The sequence below is a fragment of the Carassius auratus genome, chromosome 40, assembly GCF_003368295.1.
Source record: "Carassius auratus strain Wakin chromosome 40, ASM336829v1, whole genome shotgun sequence".
In the NCBI taxonomy this organism is placed as follows: domain Eukaryota; kingdom Metazoa; phylum Chordata; class Actinopteri; order Cypriniformes; family Cyprinidae; genus Carassius; species Carassius auratus.
Window position 1 is genome coordinate 15,707,564 of NC_039282.1, and position 24,178 is coordinate 15,731,741.

The 24,178-nt window shown below is 38.9% G+C and overlaps 1 pseudogene; it reads left to right on the plus strand.

Annotated features, from left to right (window-relative positions):
- The window catches only part of LOC113058946 (NACHT, LRR and PYD domains-containing protein 12-like), a 71,870-nt pseudogene that overhangs the window by 9,976 nt on the left and 37,716 nt on the right, over positions 1-24,178 (plus strand).

Genomic DNA, 24,178 nt, shown 5'->3' on the forward strand with positions numbered 1-24,178 from the left:
AACTCAGTTTTCGTTTCCAAAAAAAGAGATAACTTTCAGAGTATGTACAGTAGGTAGCCAACCAAAATGCCTATTACCACCGCTGCAGGGCCACGGCATTAACTGCAAGTCAGTTGCATGTTGAAGTTGTTCATGAAACTACCGCCAGGTGGAGCAAAGGGACAATTTGCAAACTGACTGAAATGTATATTTCATCCTGTTTACTCTGACATAGAACAGATCCGATCTGTGTCACATATGAACAGTGTTGTGCTAGTTACTAAGAAATAGTAACTAGTTACAGTTACTGGTTACTTCATTCAAAAAGTAACTAAATTACTTTGTTTATTACTTACACCAAAAAGTAATGCATTACTGTTAAAAGTAACTTTTTAGTTACTTTTTTAAAGCACGTTCTTTAATGTTCCCATTTATGCCCTTTCATGCATTATGGTATACAAACAGAAAACTGACTTAAACAGAAAGTAATTTTTAAACACTATTTTATTTAATTCAGACCAGCACAAACTGAATATATCACAAGGATTTCTGAAATAAATAAAACAAGTTGAATAATATATTCCGAATAAAAAACTAAAGTGGCTTCTGCATCATAAAAGCTGTTGTGTTGAGCCCTTAAAAATGCTCTTTTCACAGCTATGAAAACTATCAACAATGAACAACATAACACAAAACATTTTGAAATAAATAAAAGCAATCTGAATTATTCAGAATCAATTTCGAGAAAATCAGCACCAAAAAAACTGATAAACTGATAAACCTATAAACTGCTATTATTGACAACCATAAATTATATGCATATAAAAAAATAAATAAATAAATGCTGTGTAAAAATGAAATCTATGAGCAATTTTCAACCTAACCACAAATTAAGAGTTGCATCTAACCAACTTATGTAAAATAAGCTGTGTGTATTCAAAGTGCAAAATCTAATGTTGTATATGTCCATAAAATGTAAAAACAAACAAACAAAAAAACAGCATTTTTCGTAGCAATACAATGTAATGCATTTTATAATGCATAAAATTAGTGTTCTAAGATATAACAGAAATGACACTGTGGCTACTAAACTAACCATTATTTTTTACAAACAAATATTTGAATAACAAATGTGTGCTTATTTATTTGAAACAACAAAAGGTGCTTACTAGCAAGGACCTGAATGAAAGTTTAAGTTGAGTTTTACCCTTTAAACCAGTGGTTGTACCGCATTAGAAGTCTTCTCTCAAACCTTTGGTCAGACAGCTTGTTCCTCTTTGGAGACAGTACTTCCCAGGCTGAAAAGTCTCTCAATGGGTGCACTGGATGGAGTAGATGGAGTAGAATTTCCTTTATTGTGGGAAATTGTTTAAGAATCTCCATCCCTGTTTCGGCTGTTCTCAAGTAGGTCATTACCTTAGTTTCCACAGTGCTGAAGGTATGATCAGCCTCCTCAAAACAGAAAAATCCTGCACAATATACAGTAGGAGCTTGAGTCTGGTGTTGTCGGAGACACAGGCATCTTGGTTGCTTGCTGAACAGGGCCAGGGCGAGGGATGAGCTTGTGACACTCTGCTGCCAGCATTCCTTTGATAGCATCTCTTTCTTGCTCTGGTCTCTCAACCATCGCAGTTTGAAAATAGGAAGTGTGACAGCTGCCAGTATTGCATCATGCTTTCCAAGACGGATGCAAATCGTGTTTTGATTGGCTGCAAAAAACAGATACAGATATTAGAATGAGTGAAATATTCCCTCTATGTACATTATATGAAAGGTGTACACCACTATGTGATTTTTGACCTATAGATATATAACCATCTGTAATATGGTATGCTATAAATAGCAGTTAATATATGTTTCTGTTGATGGATGCGCATTCTGGATTCCCAGACATTACAACAATAGCGATGAGAAAAAAAAAAAACTCTGGACAAACCCTTTCAGTCTTGTTCAATGTGAATGAATATGAGCAGTCATTTATTCTGTCATCATCCGGGTGCTGAAAGCGCGCGCGCACAGATGAGACCTGAACAGCACACGTTAGTATGTATTTACACTAAACTCATTTAAGCTTTGTCAGTTTAAACATTTAAGAGACTAAGGACGCGAGCTTGCGCGCGCAGTGAGAAGAATTGTGCATGCGCTCATCCGAAGCGCGCAAACCCGCGCCTCAGAATGCGCGCAAAATATAAGATCTCTCTGAAGTATTGTGTTTAAATGGACAAATTCAGACAAAAATTATGTCAAAATGCCCGCCTTGGTAAGTATCCTGCAGCGGACATAGCCGGCAGAATGCAGGCCACTGTAATCACTCACTGCTCTTGATTAAAAAGCTTTTATAACTTTAATAAAGAATAATCTTTAATTTATATAGTCCAATATTTTTCCATAAGCACATACCGAACCGTGAAAAAGTTGAACCGTGCCACCCCTAATATATATATATATATATATATATATATATATATATATATATATATATATATATATACACACACATACATATATAAATTATTGTAAATTATATTGTAGTTTGTATGGTTAAAATTAATGTAATTGTAAGCAAACTAGAGTTTAACAAAAAGGTATTTCGGTCCAAACAAGGCGACACTTTCTCCGATCCGGCCCTCAACCTTAAATGAGTTTGACAACCCTGCTCTAAATGATTGGAGATATGGTACTCAAGTCAGTCATTGATATTTCAACTATTGTTGCCACAGCATCATAAAATGAATTCCACCTTGTTGAGCATGGCACAAGCAGCTACTAACTCTGAAGCCAAAGTCAACCAGCTAGTCTTACTCCACAGTTCTGTGCTCTTGGCGGTAGCACTTCTGTAAATTGCTTTAGCTCCAGGATTTGAAAGCAGCCATTTGTCCACATCAGAGCAAATCAAGTTAAGTGTGTGAGAGGCAGACAAAGTCCTCCATCCTTCTTTTTAACTAAGAAAAATTCGGCTAAAGCAGGTGATGTGGATGGTCTAATGAAGCCCTTTGTTAATTCCTCCTCGATCTATGATTTCATGGCTTCAGACTCTGGTTGTTTGGCTAGGAGATACACAGGCTATGCTTTTCGAGCCAGGAGGTCCCAGGATAATGGGAGTTTGAGGGGACTGAATCACAAATAGATGGATAGTCTTAGTGTGAAGGGCTCCTGTGCGCAGTGATAAATCCACTGTGATGGACTGAATCCGCCTGGAGCCCAGAGGACATCCGTCTAATGCTGTCACTGCCAAATGAGATTCACATGGAACAAGGGGAATATTATGAGTCTTGGAGAATTCAGAATCAATTAACTTTCTCTGCTGCCCCAGAATGTATCAGAGCTGTGGTCTCAATAAGCTCCCCACTGACCCTTAAGGTAACTGGTATTTGTAATAAAGTATCTAGACTAGTTCAGACAGGACCACTTTGGCAAGTTACTTGAGTTTATTGAACACAATTTATCTTTGGCGGTATGGTTCCTTATGTGGGTTCTTACTCCCAAATTAATTGAACATACAAGAGCTTAAACATTAACCCCCCAAACATACTGAGAGTTAATACTGCCTGAAGAAGAACCCCCCCAAAACCATCCTTGTTCTATTCCTGCAAAAGAGAAAAGACAATGTTATTGATATATTCTTAATGCAGCCTACTGGCTAGCAGAGGGGTATTCTCCCCTCAAAAGGAGGGAGAGAATAGCTGGCTCCTCTTTAATTTAAGTAGTGAGGGGTGTTCATCCCCTGCTGGGGATGCAGCAGGCCCCAGCAGTTAAAGCAGCAAATGGTATTCTATCCAGCGGGAAAAAAACAACAGGCCCCTTTCTTTTTCGAGGGGTGTTCATCCCTCGCTGGGGGATAGAACAGCAGGCCCCTGTAGTTACAGCAGCAAAGAGTGTTCTCTCCAGCGGGCGAAAATAGCAGGCCCTATTTATTGTATTGAATTTTTTTTTTTTGGTTCGTTTTATTCGAAATATCCATTTAGTCATCACCAAACTTTCTATATTTAGCTGTAGATCATGCTGTATACCATTATTTTGCCTCAGAAGCCTGTCCAAAATCAGTTCATGAGGTGACTTTGTGCAAAAGACGCTGCCTGTAAGTCATTGTCTGATACTCAGTGAGTCAGCAGCCTAAAGTTTCGGATGCAGCCAATAACTTCTCACTGGTGATTCCGATGGTTTTAGAGGATGAAAACTCCTCGTCGCCCCCTGTTGTTCAGAGAATAGTACACCAGGGTTCTTACACCTTCCAAAGTAAAATTCAAGCACTTCCAAGGAAATTTCAATTTTCCTAATTTAGCTGTGGTAAATTACCTGTTTACATACATACTCTTTCTTAGTTAAAGCACATGCACAGATACAACACAGTCAAACCTTACTTTGTAAATCATTTTGATTTTTGAAGGAACATTAGCAATTTGCATTGAAAACAAAACCAAGCAGACTTAAGGGGCTACTCAAGTATATGCAACGGCAGGTCTAGAACGATATAATACTGGACACTAGATAAGCCTCAACAACCAAGCAGTCCTAATACCTTGATAGCTTTAAGCAAAGACCTTCACTGTAAACCCTAATGTTGCCTTGACTTAAAAAAAAATCAAGTAATGTTGACTAAACATTAAAATTTAGCATTTTGGAGTTAATTTAACTAATTTAACTTCAAAATGCATAAACTTAAGATTTCAAGTGTTGTGAGCTCAAAATCATGAGTAATCCTTTGGAAAAGCTCAACATCACTCTATTCTTCCTTTAATGTGATTGGCCATGGGAGGAATTCTGCCTAGCAACAAAAGAACAAAAGCACTGATTGGTGGGTTACAAAATTCGTCCTTTTGGTCTGTTTTGAAAAACACTATGTTCGGTGACTAGAATTATGTAGATTTAAAGTTGTTTTGCATGATTTCTACAAGTGAAATATGTTAATTTAAATCCTTGTGGTACGTGATTTTGAGATGATTATTGAAACGACAACTTAAGTATTTGATGAAGTGGCCCAATCGTTTTCCTTTGAGAGAAAGAACATGGCAGCTAAAGTTACTGCTTAACTCGCTAGACCCACTGAAAAACCTAATAAGTTGACTGAACTAAATTGATTGAGTAAACTCGTTGCCTCAGTTTAACTGAGTAATGGAGTCTCCCAAAACTTACATATTGAAGTTTATTTAACTTGACGGTTTTATATATTGTACACTGAAAACCCTAATAAGTTGAATTAACTAAATTGATTGAGTAAACTCGTTGCCTCAATTTAATTGAGTAATGGAGTCTCCCAAAACTTACATATTGAAGTTTATTTAACTTGACGGTTTTGTTTATTGTACTAAAATTGTTTTACAAAACAGTTAAAAAAGATATTTTGAGAAAAAAAAAAACAAATTTATTAAAGGGGGGGTGAAATGCTGGTTTTCACTCAATATCCTGTTAATCTTGAGTACCTATAGAGTAGTACTGCATCCTTCATAACTCCAAAAAGTCTTTATTTTTATTATATTTATAAGAGAAAGATAGTCTGTACCGATTTTTCCCGGAAAAACACGAGCGCCTAGAGGCTTGACGTGTGGGCGGAGCTAAAGAATCACGAGCGCCAGTAGGCTTTTGAGTTGAGAGCATGTGGAAGCTGTGACATAGATCCAGAGGCTGAAATTTAACAAGAGCAGCATCAGCAAAGGCGGTATGCTATGTGGTATGTACTGAAACTGTATATATTTGCTTAGCGGTTTTGGAAAATGACTAAGTTCCACTTTATGTCGTCTTTTTTTTTTTTTTTTTTTTTTAAGCTGTACATGAGGAAAGTGCAGTTTGATGACAACATCGCATGTTGTTTACTTGATGTGCTTACGCGCTGATAGCTAAGTTAACAACAGAGATATTTGAAGCAGTTTTACTCACCGCATGTGGTTCCAACACATGATCGTGACCCTTTTCCGTTGGGACTGCATTATCCTTAAGAAATAAACGATGTGCAATCCGAAATGCAGGGAACAAACAAAAACACTTGCACAACTCCGTTGATGCTCTGTAAAAATAAACTCCATCCACTGGTCCCTTAATGCTGTTTCTCTTTTGTTAATCTGTGCAGGGTTGTCTTGCCCTGGCAACCAAAAACACACTTCTTTTGTGACTTTTCGCGACGCTCTCGTTCTGATCAGGCTGTGCTCAGCCTCTCAGTGCTCTGCTATACGGGAGCGCGCGCTCTTCCGGCAGAAGTGCCTCAGGACCCATATAAGGAAGTTCCGCTCCATCTAACGTCACACAGAGCCATACTCGAAAAAAACTTTCCGAAACTTGTGACAAACCGGAAGAGGTTTTTTTGGAACAAAAATACTCCTTCAAACGTACAACTTAATTTTTGAAACTTTGTCCATGTTTAGCATGGGAATCCAACTCTTTAACAGTGCAAAAAACTCAGTATGCATGAAATAGCATTTCACCCCCCCCTTTAAGCTATTTTAGATTTAGTCCGAGATCTCTCAGTCCCTCCATTGAAACTGTGTGTACGGTATACCGTCCATGTCCACAAAGGTAAGAAAAACATCATCAAAGTAGTCCATGTGACATCAGAGGGTCAGTTAGAATATTTTGAAGCATCGAAAATACATTTTGGTCCAAAAATAGCAAAAACTTAGACTTTATTCAGCATTGTCTTCTCTTCCATGTCTGTTGTGAGAGAGTTCAAAACAAATCAGTTTGTTATATCCGGTTCGCGAACGAATCATTCGATGTAACTGGATCTTCTTGAACCAGTTCACCAAATCGAACTGAATCGTTTTATATGGTTCGTGTCTCCAATACGCATTAATCCACAAATGACTTAAGCTGTTAACTTTTAATGTGGCTGACACTCCCTCTGAGTTAAAACAAACCAATATCCCGGAGTAATTAATTTACTCAAGCAGTACACTGACTAGGGCTGTAACGATATGCTATATGAAACCGAAATCTCGATACGCAGGTCCACGAACCTGTATAGCGATGTGAGAAGGCAGAATCGCGACACACCCCTCCCAGAGTTATCCTTCCTGTCCAGATCCAATGCTACCACATTTTTAAATTACTATAAGTATTATTTAAATTAACATTATAAAATACGTTTGAAGGAGTCGATTAACGCGGATACGCGTTATGAGTCATTTTCTCCTGATAACCCGAAAAGAACTTAAATTACACTTTCAGTTTTAATCGTACAGATAAGGGCAATACATCAATCGAATCTGTAAAGGGTATACTTTTTTTGGATACAGACATAATAACAACAAAACTTTTTGCACTTATAAAATAAAGATAAAAAACAAGGTGTGCTGTCTGCAGCCTTTGTCTGCGCTGATCGTCATGGTCAAACACGTCATTAAAATGAACTGTAGCTCTGAAGAGACATGAGAGATATATCTATAGAAAGCTTGACATGTCTACTTTTAAACTAAACAAGTGCTGCCGAAAAACAAATATTCTGTGATAAAGTAATCCATATGTGACCACGCCCCCACGCTGAACGTGCTATTCAGATTCAAACTGAAGCGCACGGCTTGAATACACCCATAACAGAAGAAAAAGCAGTGAAAACTGTTCTTCAACTTTTACCAACAAAAAGTGTCTTAGAAAATTTAAATCAATATATTGTTTTCTGTGAGTAAACAAGATGATTTTCACATGATTTAGAAAAAAAAATTCTAGGCTACAAGATCCAGTTCTCAAAAATCCCGGGAACCATTGTTCTTTATGTGTGTGTGTTTTTTTTTTTTTTTTTTGCCTTATTCAAGTGTTTTAATATTTTTAGTTTTCACTAACCACGCATAACATTTTTTTTTCTCAAAAACACAATCATGTACATACATGCATTTCACATATTATTATAGCCCAGTTTGTGCTGATTACAGTAAGATTAGACTTTACTCATTTAGATATTTATAAGTACTGAAAAAAGCACAAATGTCGGGGCATGACAAAACTTCTCCAGGCCCCAAAAATACCCTTAGACTCCAGAGGGTTAACCGTTAATGCGTGGTTAGTGAAAAACTAAAAATTTTAAAACACTTGAATAAGGCCATAAAACACATAAAGAACAATGGTTCCCAGGATTTTTGAGAACTGGAGCTTGTAGCCTAGAATTTTTCTTTCTAAATTATGTGAAAATCCTCTTGTTTACTCACTTACAGAAAACAATATATTGATTTAAATTTTCTAATACACTTTTTGTTGGTAAAAGTCATATGCGAGTAGGCTTCAACTATCATGAATATCATTGTGATTTACACCTGAGAAGACAAAGGCCTGCATAATGGGCTGCATAATGAGCTGTATAATGAGCCACATAATGGGCTGTATAATGAGCTGGATAATGAGCCTTTAAGTCAGCTGTGTGCCACTGAGAGGGAGGTGTTACAAGAAAGAATGTGAGGACAAAATAAATCTATATAATTTTATGTTTGTAGTATATTTATAATATATTTAATTATCCCACAACATAATTTAATATCCACTTGGGGAGCAGTTAAACAGTTATTAGGAAAAATCAAACTAATGTTTTTGCATCATTACTCCAGTCACACAATCCTTCAGAAATCCTTTTAACAATCTTATTTTCTACAGAAAAAAAAACATTTTTTGTTATTATTATTATCATTATTATTATTATTATTATTATTTATTAATGTTGAAAAGAGCTGAGAATATTTTTCAGGTTTTTTAGGGGGAATAAATTGAAAGAACAGCATTGTTTTTACATTTGTTAGTAATCTTTCTTTGTTAAACTTATATTATTTACATCAAGCTTTTGAATGGTATAGTATTGTATATTGTTATTGAAACTTCATAATATTTCACTTGATTATACATTTAATCAGGAATTATAGTGTGGAAAAAGTCTTTGGAAAAAGTCTAACTAGTAAAATGTTTACAGGTTATGTGAAAACTAGTACAAGTATATAAATAAATAAAAATAGAATTACTCATGTTTATGATCTCTGCTGAATAAAGTGCTTCATTTTTTTATCTGAGGAAATCCATTTCTCAAATCCTCAACCACATCACATCTTTTTGGGGTGAATTATGTCTTATTCCTCTAATCGCAAAGCAAACAGTAAAATAAAAACTTGAAGAACAGTTTCGCTGCTTTTTCTTCTGTTATGGGTGTATTCAAGCCGCGCGCTTCAGTTTGAATCTGAATAGCACGTTCAGCGCGGGGACGTGGTCACATTAGATATAATGAAGGGAGACGTGAAAAACGGACATCGCCTTGTTTTCATATGGATTACTTTATCACATAATATTTGTATTCGGCAGCACTTGTTTAGTTTAAAAGTAGACATGTCAAGCTTTCTATAGATATCTCTCTCATGTCTCTTCGTTGAGTATTCATGGAGTTACAGTTCATTTTAATGATGTGTTTGTAAATGAAGATCAGCGCAGACAAAGGCTGCAGACAGCACACCTTGTTTGTCATCTTTATTTTATAAGTTCACAAAGTTTTGTTGTTATTATGTCTGTATCCAACAAAGTAATCATTTTACAGATTCGATTGATGTATTGATCTTATCTGTACGATTAAAACTGAAAGTGCAAATTAAGTTCTTTTCGGGGTTATCAGGAGAAAATGACTCATAACGCGTATACGCATTAATCGACTCCAGAGGGTTAAACTGTGTTCCGAAGATAAATGGAGGTTTTACTGGTTTGGAACAACATGAAGGTGAGTTATTAATGTCATAATTTAGATTTTTGGGTGAACGATCCCTTTAAGATGGCTGAATAGGGAGAGGACACTTTCTGAACACAAGAGGGCGCCTAAACCCACTGAAAGAGCGTTAGAAGAGAAGCTTCACCGACGCATTGGATAAGAAGAGCGAAATTATCTGCTCTTACCAGTAAAAGCAAAGCCATTGAAAAGCTGATGATTGCTGAAGAAAATCTGCAGAATGTACAAGAGTTGATGCAACTTGACTTTGCACAATTGCTAACCAAATTTACTGAGTTAAATTTGCAAGTTCAAGTTCTTTAGCCTGAAGATGAAAAGATTGCAGATCAACAAAATTGGTTTCAGCCTAAATTGGACTCCCTGAGAGATTTTGAAAAGAAAAATGAAAACTGGATAGCTGCTGTTGGTGATAAAAATGGCCAAAAAGACAATGTTGATATGGAGGATGATGTTAGTCCTCACGACAGTGCCTCACAGGTATCTGCAAACAAGAGTGAAACGAAAAAGCATGATTCCGATGTTAGAAGTGGATCATTTTCCTCCTCAGTATCATCAGCTTGCACACGAGAACAAAGCTAAAGAAGAATCAACAACTTGAAATTGAAAAAATGCAGCTCAGAGCAAAAATGGAGGAACTTGAAATAGAACAACTCTTGTAGAAAGCAATGCTAAATTAAAGGTCCTGAAAGAGTATGAACGATCAGATGACGGCAGAAGCAGCGCACAATCTAAGCCAAGAAGGGGAATCCACCAGAAGCATTCAGAGCTGAAAACAGAGCTGAGTAATGATTCACAAAGTCATTTATCCGTGGAAAAAACTCAAATGAAGGCCATCTCAAATCCAGTGTTACTTGCACCACCATTTGACACATCAAGAGCCACAGGCCACAGTAATAATCGTCAAACAGATGACAACATTATTCAAATTATGCAGAAGCAAAATGACTTTGACAAAATGACTAAATTACTTGTGAAACAGCAAAGACAAATTCAGCTTCCAAGTAAAGACATCCAAGTGTTTACTGGTGATCCACTGACTTTCAAATCTTTCATCAGGTCCTTTGAACATACCATAGAACACAAGATAGACAATGAAAAAGACAAGTTATATTACCTAGAACAGTACACCGCTGGATAGCCACAAGAGATTGTAAGAAGCTGTGAATATATGCCATCAAGCAGAGGTTTCGAGGAAGCAAAACGATTGCTCCAAAGGCATTATGGAGATGAGCTAATCATTGCTAGTGCTTATATTGATAAAGCTTTAAAGTGGCCTCAGATCAAGTCTGATGATGGTAAAGCTTTGAGTGCATATGCTCTGTTCCTGATTGGTTGTTGGAATACAATGGAAGATGGAGAGTTCATGTAGGAAATGGACAATCCTACCAATATGAGAGTTATACTTTCAAAACTACCCTTCTAGATGAAAGAAAGGTGGCGATCAGAAGCTTACGACATCAAAGCGAGACAAGGAGTAAGAGCAAGATTCATTTATTTAGTTGACTTCATTGACCGTCAAGCTAAAGTGGCCATGGTGGCTTTGGTGAAATACTGGACCATCGCAATGTTGTAACAGCAAAGGGGAATCAGAAAGAAAAGTATCCTCCTAAAAAAGGATTAATAAAGAGCAGCTTTGCAACCAACATTTGCATGGAGGAAAGAAGGCCTCAAATTGTGTGCAGGGAACAAGTCAGTCCCCCCAAGAGCCTCAACGCCTTAGAAAAACCATGTTTGTTTTGAAAAAAGGATCATGCTCTAGAGTCACGCGGTGAAATAAAAGAGCATCCACATAACTGTGTGCTTTCAATAGTGCCAGTAAAAGTCAAGTCAAAGAAGAGTGACAGATACGTAGAAACATATGCTTTTTTAGATGCAGGAAGTACAGCTACATTTTTATACTGGTGAACTGCAAAGGAAACTGAACCTGAAAGGGAAGCCAACTCAAATTCTACTGAGCACTATGTGTCAAAATAAAACAGGAGAGCAGAAGTTAGTAAACAGTTTCATTTTCACAGATTTGGAAGTGCGTGCACTGGAAGACACAAAGTATTATGAGCTACCTAAAGTCTTCACACACAGCAGTATCCCTGTTCAAAGCAAGAACATTCGCAAACAAGAACACATAAAAAATGGCCGTACTTAAGCGAAGTAAGCATACCTGCTATTGATGCAAATGTAGACCTTCTGATTGGAGCCAACAATTAAAAAGCAATGGAGCCATGGTACATCATAAACAGTCAACAGGGTGGACTTTATGCTGTGAAAACTGCACTGGGCTGGGTGGTGAATGGACCCATCAAGAAAGAACGCAACACTGCAGAAAAGTCCAAACTGCCACATCATACAGTTAATCATCTCTCAGTGGTGGAGATAGAGAAATTGTTGATTCAACAGTACAACATAGATTTCCCAGAGCGACACTATTATGAGAAAGAGGAAATGTCTATGGAGGACAAACAGTTCATGCAGTCAGTGCAGGAAAAGAACTAAGTTTGAGAATGGGCATTACTATGTAATACTACCCCTGAGAAATAAAGCAATCAAAATGCCAAATAATCGGTGTTGCCGAACTGCGTGCTGCTAACCTGAAAAGAAAGCTTCAAAAGAACTCAAGTTTGCTTGAAGATTACTGTAGCTTCATGAAAAGTATAATAGACAAAGGATATGCAGTTAAAGTTCCTCCCCGAACAGTTTGTTCGCAATGACAACAGAGTCTGGTACATACCACACCACAGGGTGTACCACCCAAAGAAAAACAGCAATTGAACAGCCAATTGCTACAAGGTCCGAACCTCACAAACACACTCATTGGTGTCCTTACCAGATTTAGGGAAGAACCAATAGCCATGATGGCAGATGTAGAGTCGATGTTCTATCAAGTGAGGGTTCCTAAGGAGGACGCAGATCTGCTTTGTTTTCTTTTGGTGTCCAGAGGGGAATTTGAATGCACCTATAGAAGAATTTATTATGATGGTGCACTTATTCAGAGCTGCTTCATCACCTAGCTGCAGCTGAAAAGGACTGCTGAGGACAGAAAAGAAGTAGCATCTCCGAAGTAGACAGTAGACAAAAATACTAAGACAAGAGCTTCAAATCCACTACAGAAGTTGGTTTTCTGGACGAATAGCACTACAGTGCTCAGCTACATTGATTTGTAGCAAACTGGCTCTCACACTCATACGGGATGCTACTACTTCATTACAATGGAGGTTTGTCAAGTCAGCACAAAATCCTGCAGATCAAGCTACTAGAGGTCTCAAAGCAAAGGACTTTGTGCAAGAAGAAAGATGGTTTAAAGGGCCCAACTTTTTGTGGAAACCGGAGGAAGAATGGCCACAAAGCCGAGATCAAATGAGTCAAGTAGCACAACAAGACCCTGAAAACAAAATCAATGTCCCTTAACATTAAAGAAGGACATTGTAAGCAAGCTAACTGATTACTACTCAAGCTGGTTTTGTCTTAAAAAGGCAGTGGCATGGATGATAAGACTAAAAGAAACACATTTCCTCTACAGGAGCAAATGCAAAAAATACAGATCAACAATGGAGAAAAAGTCATTGAGTCCTCTCAAAATGCTCCAATATTTCAACTCTCATTCTAAATGATATTCCATCAAAAATGTGGACACCATGGTCAAAACTACATGTTATCTACTCTCAGATAAAAATTATGGATCCCCCAAGCCAATTCAGCAGTTAGAAAACATATCCATAAATGTACAGTTTGTCACAGACTCAATGGAAGAGTTGGTGAGCAAAAAATGGCAAGCTTGCCAGAAGACCACTTGCTACCTAATAAACCCCCTTTTGTGAATGTGGGCGTAGATTACTTTGGACCTTTGACATAAAACGGGGCCGGGGTACTGTAAAAAGGTATGGAGTGTTGTTCACCTGCCTAACAATCAGAGCAGTACACATTGAGATAGCGGATATCTTGGACACTGATTCATGCATAAACGCCTTGAGACGTTTCATAAGTAGAAGAGGACATGTGTCAGTCATGTGCTCAGACAATGGCACAAATTTTGTCGGCGCAAAAAGAGAATTGCGAGAAGCACTGAGGAAACTGGACCATAACAAAACTGAAAACACCGTGCTACAGAAAGGGATTAAATGGATCTTCAACAGTCCAGCTGCTTTTCATCAAGGTGGGATTTGGGAGCGTCAAAATCCGTACTGTAAGAAAGATACTCTAACGTTCTCTTAAAGGAACAGACTATTAATGATGACAGTCTTCATACCATCATGTGCGAGGTGGAAAGCATCATCAACAACAGACCAATAACTAGTACCTCAGAAGATCCAAATGACCTTGAGCCTCTGATGCCTAACCATTTACTGTTGTTGAAAACTCAACCCAGCTTACCACCAGGTGTCTTTAATAAGGAGGATCAATATGCGAGAAAACGTTGGAGGCAAATCGAATACCTTGCTGATTTGTTCTGGAGCAGATGGACTCATGAGTACCTGCCCATTCTACAAGAACGCAGTAAATGGTCAAAATTAAAAAGGAACTTTGAAACTGGCGATGTGGTTCTAGTTGTGGACAGTTGTTCCCCCCGCAATTCATGATAATGGGAAGAGTAATTCAAACCATACCAGACTCCAGTGGAACTGTACGCCGTGTAAAGTTAAAGACCAAAACAAATGTACTGGAGAGACCTGTAAATAAATTGTGCTTAATTCAAGAGGCAATGTAAGCATGAAGACTAACAAAGATCTATCAAGAGTAAAGATAACTAAAGAAACATGTGGAAGAACTAAGTAGCTATTTCTTATTCATAAATGTTCAAGTTTAGGAGCTCTTAGTATTAATGTCTATAATAATTGTTTGGTTTCCTGCCCAACCAGTTATGGGCCAGATGTGTAAGAGCCATATGTTATTCATTTTATTTGTTTTTATATAGATGTGGAATAAATAAATAATTTTGTGTTAAGAATTGTAAAATAATTATAAAAGTAAATAATTTAATATGTGCATTATATTTCATATTGACAAAGATGTCATTTCCGGCCAGGACCGTTAGTGTTTTTTGTGATGCAATATTGAAGCGAAACAGTTTTTTGACAATGTTAAATTTTTCCAGTTAATTTTGTTATTAAATTTTACCTAAAGAAAGTTTCTGGACTACGAAATGTTATTCGAGTTCAAATCACACTTAAACATGAAGAAGAAGCAAGAAGAATAAAAATTTTACGGATTGCTATCAGTGTCTTTCACACCTACGCCAGGTATGACACATTATCCGCATTATATTTTTATCATTATTCTTTTGTTTTTATTCCGTCTTTATTAGCCTTTTTTGTGGTATTTCAATGTTTATAAAGACACCAAGCTGCAATCTTGCTTTAATCTCATTATGCATTTACCCCATATTTATCAAAAGTCTTACTATAGAAATGCAACAAAACATTATAGCTAACGTTAGCAACAAGCTACATCACACTATTTATGAAATTATTAGTACACTTTTACTTCAAAATCCCTTTAAACCCGATCGAGTGTTTTGTAATAACTTCCTTTTGCGATCACGGGTGGAATTTGGTAATTTACTGTTTTAAAAATATCCTATTTATAGCCTTTTACATCGCTGCACATGTTAGCATTTAAGATGTACATTTTCAATATTTTCTATAAAAATGCCCCAAATCAAGAAAATCTCATACCAAGCTTTACTATTGTAATCACGGGTTTATTATTCGGATATTTAGTGTGTACAGAGGTGTATCCGTGTTGTTGTTGTCAGATATCAACCAGGAAGTGTACAGGAAGCATGTGACACGAAGTGACATTGTCTTGATATGAGACTCTAAAGATTGACAAGGCGAAGGACCAATCAGAGTCTGTCACAGTCACAGCGTGAGTACACAGGAGCACACACACAGAGACAGCTCTGGGAGAGTCTATTTATCATCAGATCGCGTAAATCAGTGGAAAATGAATAGAAATTATGATTCTGTCTGAAGAAATATGAAGTAAACATCAGTAAATATATCCATATTCCATCTTCGCTGATATACATCTTTGGTCTATAAACCCTTATTGATGCTGTTCAGTGAGTCTATGTGAACACAAATAAACCGCTGCAGACGTGACTGAATATGAATGAGTGGTGAATTTCTATTCAAAGTTTGGCATAATATGGATTTATTATTTTGCACTCCTGACATAAATTACTGAATAACTGTCACTGCAACAATGTTTTATCAAAACATTGGTCAAATATTGAAGCTAGAGTCTTTAAACTTTCAACTGATACACAGTTTGTCCAGATCAAGTAAGAGAGTGATGCTTAACATGCTGTGAAAGTTAAACAATATTAATCTGGGGCCGTCGACGATCTTTGACCGCAAAGGATATATAAATTAAAAATGAATGAATTCAACAAACAATACTCTGCTGAAGCTGGCACAGTCCGGAGTTTGCTAGGTAACAGCAGAGCCAGGGGATTAGCACAATATTATACAGAGACCTCTAAAGTCATGAGGGTTAAGTGAATCAATGTAAACTTTATGAGTGAAAAGAGCGCAAATCAAACACAGCATTGCTGTTGTTTTTTCATGCATCTCTCAGAAATCAGAGCTTGGCAAGAATAATAATACATCATACACATTATTTTGTATATATTTAAAAGGCAATGATTTAAACCATAGGCTACGATATGATACGAATGAATAGATTAAGCACAGCACACTCACCAATCAAACAGCCGTGCTACGCGTCTGTCTCTCAAGAACCAAACCAGTTCTCTCAGCAGGCTATTATTAGCAGGCTAATAATCAACTTAGATATGGATACATTTTCTATTTGGCCTACATGTTTTCATCTTTATCTTTTGCCTGGTTTGCGGGGCACACGCACATTTGTTTAGTGAAGTTCACTAAACATTAAGACTCGCTTAAAGAGTTAATGTAATGAAAATGTACGCATTGAATTGATTCAGTCGTGTTCAACGTTTGTCATGACATCTCTCTGTTTGCATGATAAATATTATTTTAGAAATTAATTATTATTTTAGTTTAACACGGCATACTTGTTCAGTGATAACTATGAAAAAAAAGATAGCCATAACGGTCTTATCAAGTAGACTAATTGTACGACGTTGTATCCGAATGCAGATACGAAAAATTTGTGATTGTTACAGACACAAATACAGATACAAATACTGTCTGTTACATGAAAATGTAAATATGTAATGTCATAATTATAAAGTTTTGACAATTTACATATGTAATTGTTACATAAGGCTATGAATTAATAAGCGTTTATTGTAAAAAAAAAAAAAAACTATTTAATGTCTTTTCATTTACAGTAGCATGAACCACGAGTAGTCGAGTAACTCGAGTATTTTTTAAATAAATCGACTAGTAGAAATCAGTCGTCGTACAACCCCTAGTACAAGGTTTAGCCTTGTTCATTCATAGTGTTGTACATTCACAAGACACTATTTTAAGGAGGCTATGAATACACAATGTTTTTGCACACGTGTGGAGTAAACCAATTTTGTATTATGGTCTTCTTTGCAGATGCAAAACCAGCAAACAACATTCTCTTTATTATGAACCTATAGTGGAGTTAGAATTGTTATTGATAAGACATAAACATGGATTAGACATGTAATCAGGTTGTAGTTAAAAGGATAAAATGTAATTCACATGCGTCCATAGGTTCACAACAATTGGAAATTCACAAAACGGGGAGTAAAGCCGTCTAAACTAAATGAGATTCAAGATATATTATAAATTAAATGTGTCCTTTTATTATTGCTTGGAAAAAATGGTGCACATTTCTTCGTGAAATTGAAATATAATATAAAAATATACTAATGTAGCACTTGCATATTATTGCTCTTTTGATTGCTTCTATTGAAGTTTTGATTGCTTCTATTGTCCTCATATGTAAGTAGCTTTGGATAAAAGCATCTGCTATATGACAAAGTTTAAGTAGAATGTAAATAACAAAACTAAATTGAAATTTTAAAACAAGCCCCAAATCAAATAATTAACTCAAATAAAATATATTTTTTAAAACTCTTCATATAAACAAAATAAGGCTCTTGTCTGTGCTCTTTCAATTTAAATTTAGAGGCAACCACTGCATTTTAATCAAAAACATTTTTCAAGCAAAAACAGAATGGTTTGACTTCGGTTTTGTGAGATCATACGGGAAAATATCTGCATGAAACAGCGGACAAGCTAAATGAGATGCAGATTCACTCTCTGCCAGCAGGTGGCGCTTAAAGCGTTTCCTCGTTGTCTGCTGTAAACAAAACAGCGCTGCTTTAAAGGGGGGGTGAAATGCTATTTCATGCATACTGAGTTTTTTACACTGTTAAAGAGTTGGATTCCCATGCTAAACATGGACAAAGTTTAAAAAATTAAGTTGTACGTTTGAAGGAGTATTTCTGTTCCAAAAATACTCCTTCCGGTTTGTCACAAGTTTCTGAAAGTTTTTTTCGAGTATGGCTCTGTGTGACGTTAGATGGAGCGGAATTTCCTTATATGGGTCCTGAGGGCACGTTTGCCGGAAGAGCGCGCACTCCCGTGTAGCAGAGCAGAGAGAGGCTGTGCACAGACAATCACTGATCAGAGCGAGAGCGTCACGAAATGTCACAAAAGGAGTGTGTTTTTGGTTGCCAGGGCAAGACAACCCTGCACAGATTACCAAAGAAAAAACAGCATTAAGGGACCAGTGGATGGAGTTTATTTTTACAGAGCATCAACGGAGTTGTGCAAGTGTTTGTGTTTGTTCCCTGCATTTCTAAAATGCTTGTTTTACAAACAAAGCCCAGTTTGACGACGGATTTGCGTATCGTTTATTTCTTAAGGATGATGCAATCCCAATGAAAAAGGGTCACTATTGTGTGTTTGAACCACAGGCGGTGAGTAAAACTGCTTAAAATATCTCTGCCCCCTTGTTAGTGCGTCCCCTCCCATCGGAAACCCGGGTTCGAGCCCCGCTCGGAGCGAGTCGTATCTTTCTCTTATGAATATAATAAAACTAAATAATTTTTGGAGTTATGAAGGATGCAGTACTACTCTATAGGTACTCAAGATTAACAGGATATTGAGTGAAAATGAGCATTTCACCCCCCCCCCCTTAAAGGGTTAGTTCACCCAGATAGCAAAATTAATGTAATTAATAACTTGCCCTCATGTTGTTTCAAACCCGTAAGACCTCCGTTTATCTTTGGAACACAGTTTAAGATATTTTAGATTTAGTCCGAGAGCTCTCAGTCCCTCCATTGAAGCTGTGTGTACGGTATACTGTCCATGTCCAGAAAGGTAAGAAAAACATCATCAAAGTAGTCCATGTGACATCAGAGGGTCAGTTATAATTTTTTGAAGCATGGAAAATACATTCTGGTCCAAAAATTGCAAAAACAACTACTTTATTCAGCATTGTCTTCTCTTCCGTGTCTGTTGTGAGAGAGAGTTCAAAACAAAGCAGTCTGGATATCCTGTTCGCGAACGAATCATTCAGTTCAACAAATCGAACTGAATCGTTTTAAACAGTTCGTTTCCGGTCGTTTAACTCCCTCTGAGTTAAAACAAACCAATATCCCGGAGTAATTCATGTACTCAAACAGTACACTGACTGAACTGCTGTGAAGAGAGAACTGAAGATGAACACCGAGCCGAGCCAGATAACGAACAACAGACTGACTCGTTCTCGAGTCAAGAACCGTTTCTGTCAGATGCGTCCGATTCGAGAACCGAGGAGCTGATGATACTGCGCATGTGTGATTCAGTGTGAAGCAGACTGACACACAGAGCACCTGAACCGAACTGATTCTTTTGGTGATTGATTCTGAACTGATTCTGTGCTAGTGTTATGAGCGTGGGTAAACCAAAGGCTTTAATCAAGAGCAATCATCGCAAATAACGCCATTATGTCGAGCGCAAAAGAACCAGTGAACCGTTTTCTTCAACTGGTTTATTGAATCGAACTGTCCAAAAGAACTACTGGTGATCCAAAACCCAATGCAACCGGTTCTTGACTCGTGAACAAGTCAGTCTATTGTTCGTTATCTGGCTCGGCTCTGTGTTCATCTTCAGTTCTCTCTTCACAGCAGTTCAGTCAGTGTACTGTTTGAGTGTATGCATTACTCCGGGATATTGGTTTGTTTGAACTCAGAGGGAGTGTCTGCCACATTCAAAATGTTAACAGCTTAATGCATTTGTGGATTAATGCGTATTAGAGATGCGAACCGTTTAAAACGATTCAGTTCGATTTGGTCCAGACTGCTTTGTTTTGAACTCTCTCTCACAACAGACATGGAAGAAAAGACAATGCTGAATAACGTTGATGTTTTTGCTATTTTTGGACCAAAATGTATTTTCGATGCTTCAAAAAATTATAACTGACCCTCTGATGTCACATGGACTAATTTGATGATGTTTTTCTTACCTTTCTGGACATGGACAGTATACCGTACACACAGCTTCAATGGAGGGACTGAGAGCTCTCGGACTAAATCTAAAATATCTTAAACTGTGTTCCAAAGATAAACGGAGGTCTTACGGGTTTGGAACAACATGAGGGTAAGTTATTAATTACATAATTTTGCTATCTGGGTGAACTAACCCTTTAATATGCATTATACAGAGGCAAGATGAAAAGAAAAAATACCATCTAAACTCTTCTGAAGACAGTAAGTTCCCCTCACACATGCATTCATATACGCTCCTACCCCTAAATTAATTGCGATTTGTTTAGCATCTCAACCGATTTGAATCATCACATATTTGAAGTGATTTTCAACCAGCTAGCGGTTAATCATTACATCCCTATTTCTTAGTTCTTGAAATGAGCAGAATCCTTGGTTATCATAGAAGTCACTGCATGTGTTTATGCCCAATGTAGACTAAGAGGGCTGGACAAATGGCCGATTTCCACATAAAAAAAATGTAAGTTGTGCCATAAGGGTGTGTTGTTACAAACTTTGAAAGTTCCTCCCGTCAGGCGTTCCACCCTTTTCGAGATCCTGATAGACTTGGCCACAGCCGGGCCAAATTTCTATTTATCATTTTTATTTCCTGTGCCAGCAAATTAAATATTTTGGAGCCTATGTGGTTTAACCTTGTCAGCTTCGATTACTCTCCATGAAGCTATAGATTGAGGATCAACCCAAATATGAAGAGCCTTAAGTTGTAATGACCAATAATATAATTCAAAATTTGGCACAGCCAATCCTCCTGAAAATATAGGATGCTGCAATGTGACAAGTTATATTCTAGGCAGTGGTGGTCAGTAACGAAGTAGCTTTCACTAGTTCACGCTTACATATAATTAGCTGAGGTATGGTATGTGTATTTGGCGTGCTGTCCGGGGAAGGGCTCCGAGCTCGGGAATGGCCCGAACCTAGAGTACCCCCCAAAAAGGCAAATGTACAAGAGGACAGCCGCCAGTTTAAAGAATGCCCCCCCCAAAAAAAGCAGAGTACTGGCGGGGCTGATTTGGTTTCTGAGAAGTCATCTCGTTGGCAGGCTGGAAGGGCCTACGTACTCCGGAGGGAGCGACTTGGGCGTTGGGAGAGTAGGCCCTACCGGCTGCACCTAGTGAACTACGTGGTTGTTGGCGCCCGGTCGGTAGGGCTCGAGCCGATGCTCAACTGGAGCTTTTTGGTGTTAAAACTGTGAGCCCTACCGGCCAATGAGGAGGAGCAGCGTGGTTGTGGTGCCCGACCGGGAGGACCCGAGTTGCCTCGACCGGAATAGGTCACGGTGTCGGCGTACGGGCCCTACTGGCTGATAGCCCCTGCTATTCAGTGGGTGAAGGGCCAAACGCTGACCGAGAGGGCCCATGAAGCCTCCGATAGGAGATTGAGACTCAGGATGACGGACTATTGGGTCCTCTCGGTTTGGCAGATAAAAAGCTTTTAGGCTGGCCGACAAGGAGGACTCTGGCGACATCCGAAGGGAGATCCCGACTCACGGCATCGGATGGATGAGACTCGCTTGCGGCTCTCGCCAGACATCTGAAGGGAGCACACGCGACAGACGGGTAAGCCTCGGCGGACGGGGAGGGTTGGAAAGGAAAACCCGACTGGGAGGACTCTCGCAGCATCCGATGGGGCCTCTAACTCAGAACATTGAATGGGTAGCCTCGCCAGACGGGGTTAAAAGATGTGAGAGTAGCTTTTTTTTTTTTGCAGGATTTGGCAAGAGGACGAGACTCGTAGCGTCGGACGGTTAAGCCTCGCCTACCGTCAAATGGAAAGGTAAGTTGCGTGGCAGAGAGACTGTTACCGACGTCCGAGGGGAGCACACACATCGAACGGGTAAGCCTCGCTGACCATAGAAAAGGAAAAGGTAAGGTTGTCTAACTGGGAGGCTCTCGCCGGCGTCCGAAGGGAGCTCGCGCATCGAACGGGTAAGCCTCTCCGGATGGCGGACAGAAAAGGTAATGATAGGTGGCCAGGAGTCTCTTGCCATCGTCCAGCTGGGACAAAACTAGGTTAGCCTCGCAGGCCGTAGGATGGAAAAGGTAAGTTTGTGTGTTCGTTAGGCTGTCATCAGCGTTTTATGGGAGCTTGCTACTCCCGGCAAGAGACGGGTAAGCCTTGCAGCAGTGAACAGCTTGCTTGTAGGTTTGTAACCTGAACCACGTGGTAAGGTTGTGGTTGGCTGGCCAGGAGGCTCTCGCCAGCGTTCGATGGGAGCACTCGCATCGAATGGGTGAGCCTCGCTGGCCAAGGGTGGAAAAGGTCAGGTTGTCTAGCCGGGAGGCTCGAACTGACGTCCGATAGGAGCTTAGCTCCAGGAATCGAACGGGTAAACCTCTCTGGCTGAAGGACGGAAAAGGTTGTCCGGCCGGGAGGCTCTTACCTTCGTCCAACAGGAGCTTAGCTCCCGGATAGGACGGTTAAGCCTCGCTGGTCAAAGGACGGAAAAGGTAAGGTTGTCTAGCCGGGAAGCTCTCACCTACATTCAGTGGGAGCCCTGACTCCGTGCATTGGATGGGTAAACCTCTCCGTACGTAAGACAGAATGGCAAAGTAGGTAGCTGGGGGCTTTCACCTACGTCCGAAGGGAGTGTGAGCTCCTGGCAACGAACGGGTAAGCCTTGCTGGCCGCAGAATGGAAAAGGTGTGGTTGTCTGGCCGGCAGGCTCTCGTCAGCATCCGATGGGAGCTCAAGCTCTTGGCATCAAAGAGAGAAGCCTTGCCGGCCATAGGATTGAAAAAGGTAAGGTTATCTGGCCGGGAGGCTATGGCCAGCGTCCGGTGTCTTTTTATTTGTTATTTATTTATTTATTTTTTATATTTATTTTTATTTATTATATTTATTAAAATTTGCGACATCAGATGGGTATTCTCTCCAGCCATCGGAGGGAAAATTTAGATTGTTTTATCTGCGAAGAGCCCGTTAGTGTTCGTCGAAAGCGTAACTTGCGTTATTGGATGGGTACATCTTGCCATCGGAGGGAAAATTTGTTTGGGCTGCAATGTACTCATTGGTGTTCGATAGGTAAATGTCGACTTTTTTTTTTTTGGGGGGTTAATCGGCCTTTTTTAATCGGGTAAGCTTCGCTGGTGGTCGGATGGAAAGTCCAAGATTGATTAAGTGGGAAAGCATCTGGCAGGATTTTAATACTTGCGATGTCATACGAGTAAGCTTTGCTGATAGTTGAATGGGGAAGGCAAAGGTTGGTTCAACCGGGAGCCCTCTTGCAGCGCCTGGGAGTTCGATACTAAGGATGATTTGTTTGTCTACGAGGGTAGATGCTGTGAGGCTTACTTGAATAATTGTTTAGCAAATCCAATGAGCTGCTTCCGATAATGAGTCCGAAAAATCTTGGTGCAGTCATAGTATCCGAAATTAAGCGTGCAAAAATAAATTGGATTTCCTGTGCCAGTGTACCCCAAATAGGTGCCATGTATCGGCAATGTGGTCATTGTCAGCACGTGAGATCGATGTAAACGTGCATGGGTGGAGTAAGAGAAAGATTCTTTATACTGTCTGAGCTTACTATTTGCCATTTTGACCATGCAGGTGCACGAAAAGAGCCTATGGAATCACCAATAATCTAAAAAGATACTTTCGGACGTACTGATACACTGGTATTAAGTATAAATACTATATTTAAATACTGCTAGTTCATGTAGTCGGCACTACTGTCATCTCGCTTGTCCTGTGATATATATATATATTTTTTTTTATACCTACGGGCTCACATCATCCTTTGAGAGCACTGGCGAGCGGGAAATGCAGTGCTGAGATGGGATAACGGAGCGGTTTGATAGCCGAATTATGGTAGGCCGCCTAATGATTATTATAAAAAATGTTGGTTGGAGAATGGGCTTAATATCATCTTGGCTATTGTCGATACATGATGCTATCACCGCAACCTCGGATGCTTGGCATGCCTTTAGGCGGAGGTGACGTGTGGTATTTTTTATTTTTTTGTATTTATTTATTTATTTTTTATATATATTTAGGTGTAGGAAAGGCTCCTGCGGGAGCAGATGCTGCTACGGCAGTGGGGAGAACAGGAAAGGCTCCTGCGGGAGCAGACACTG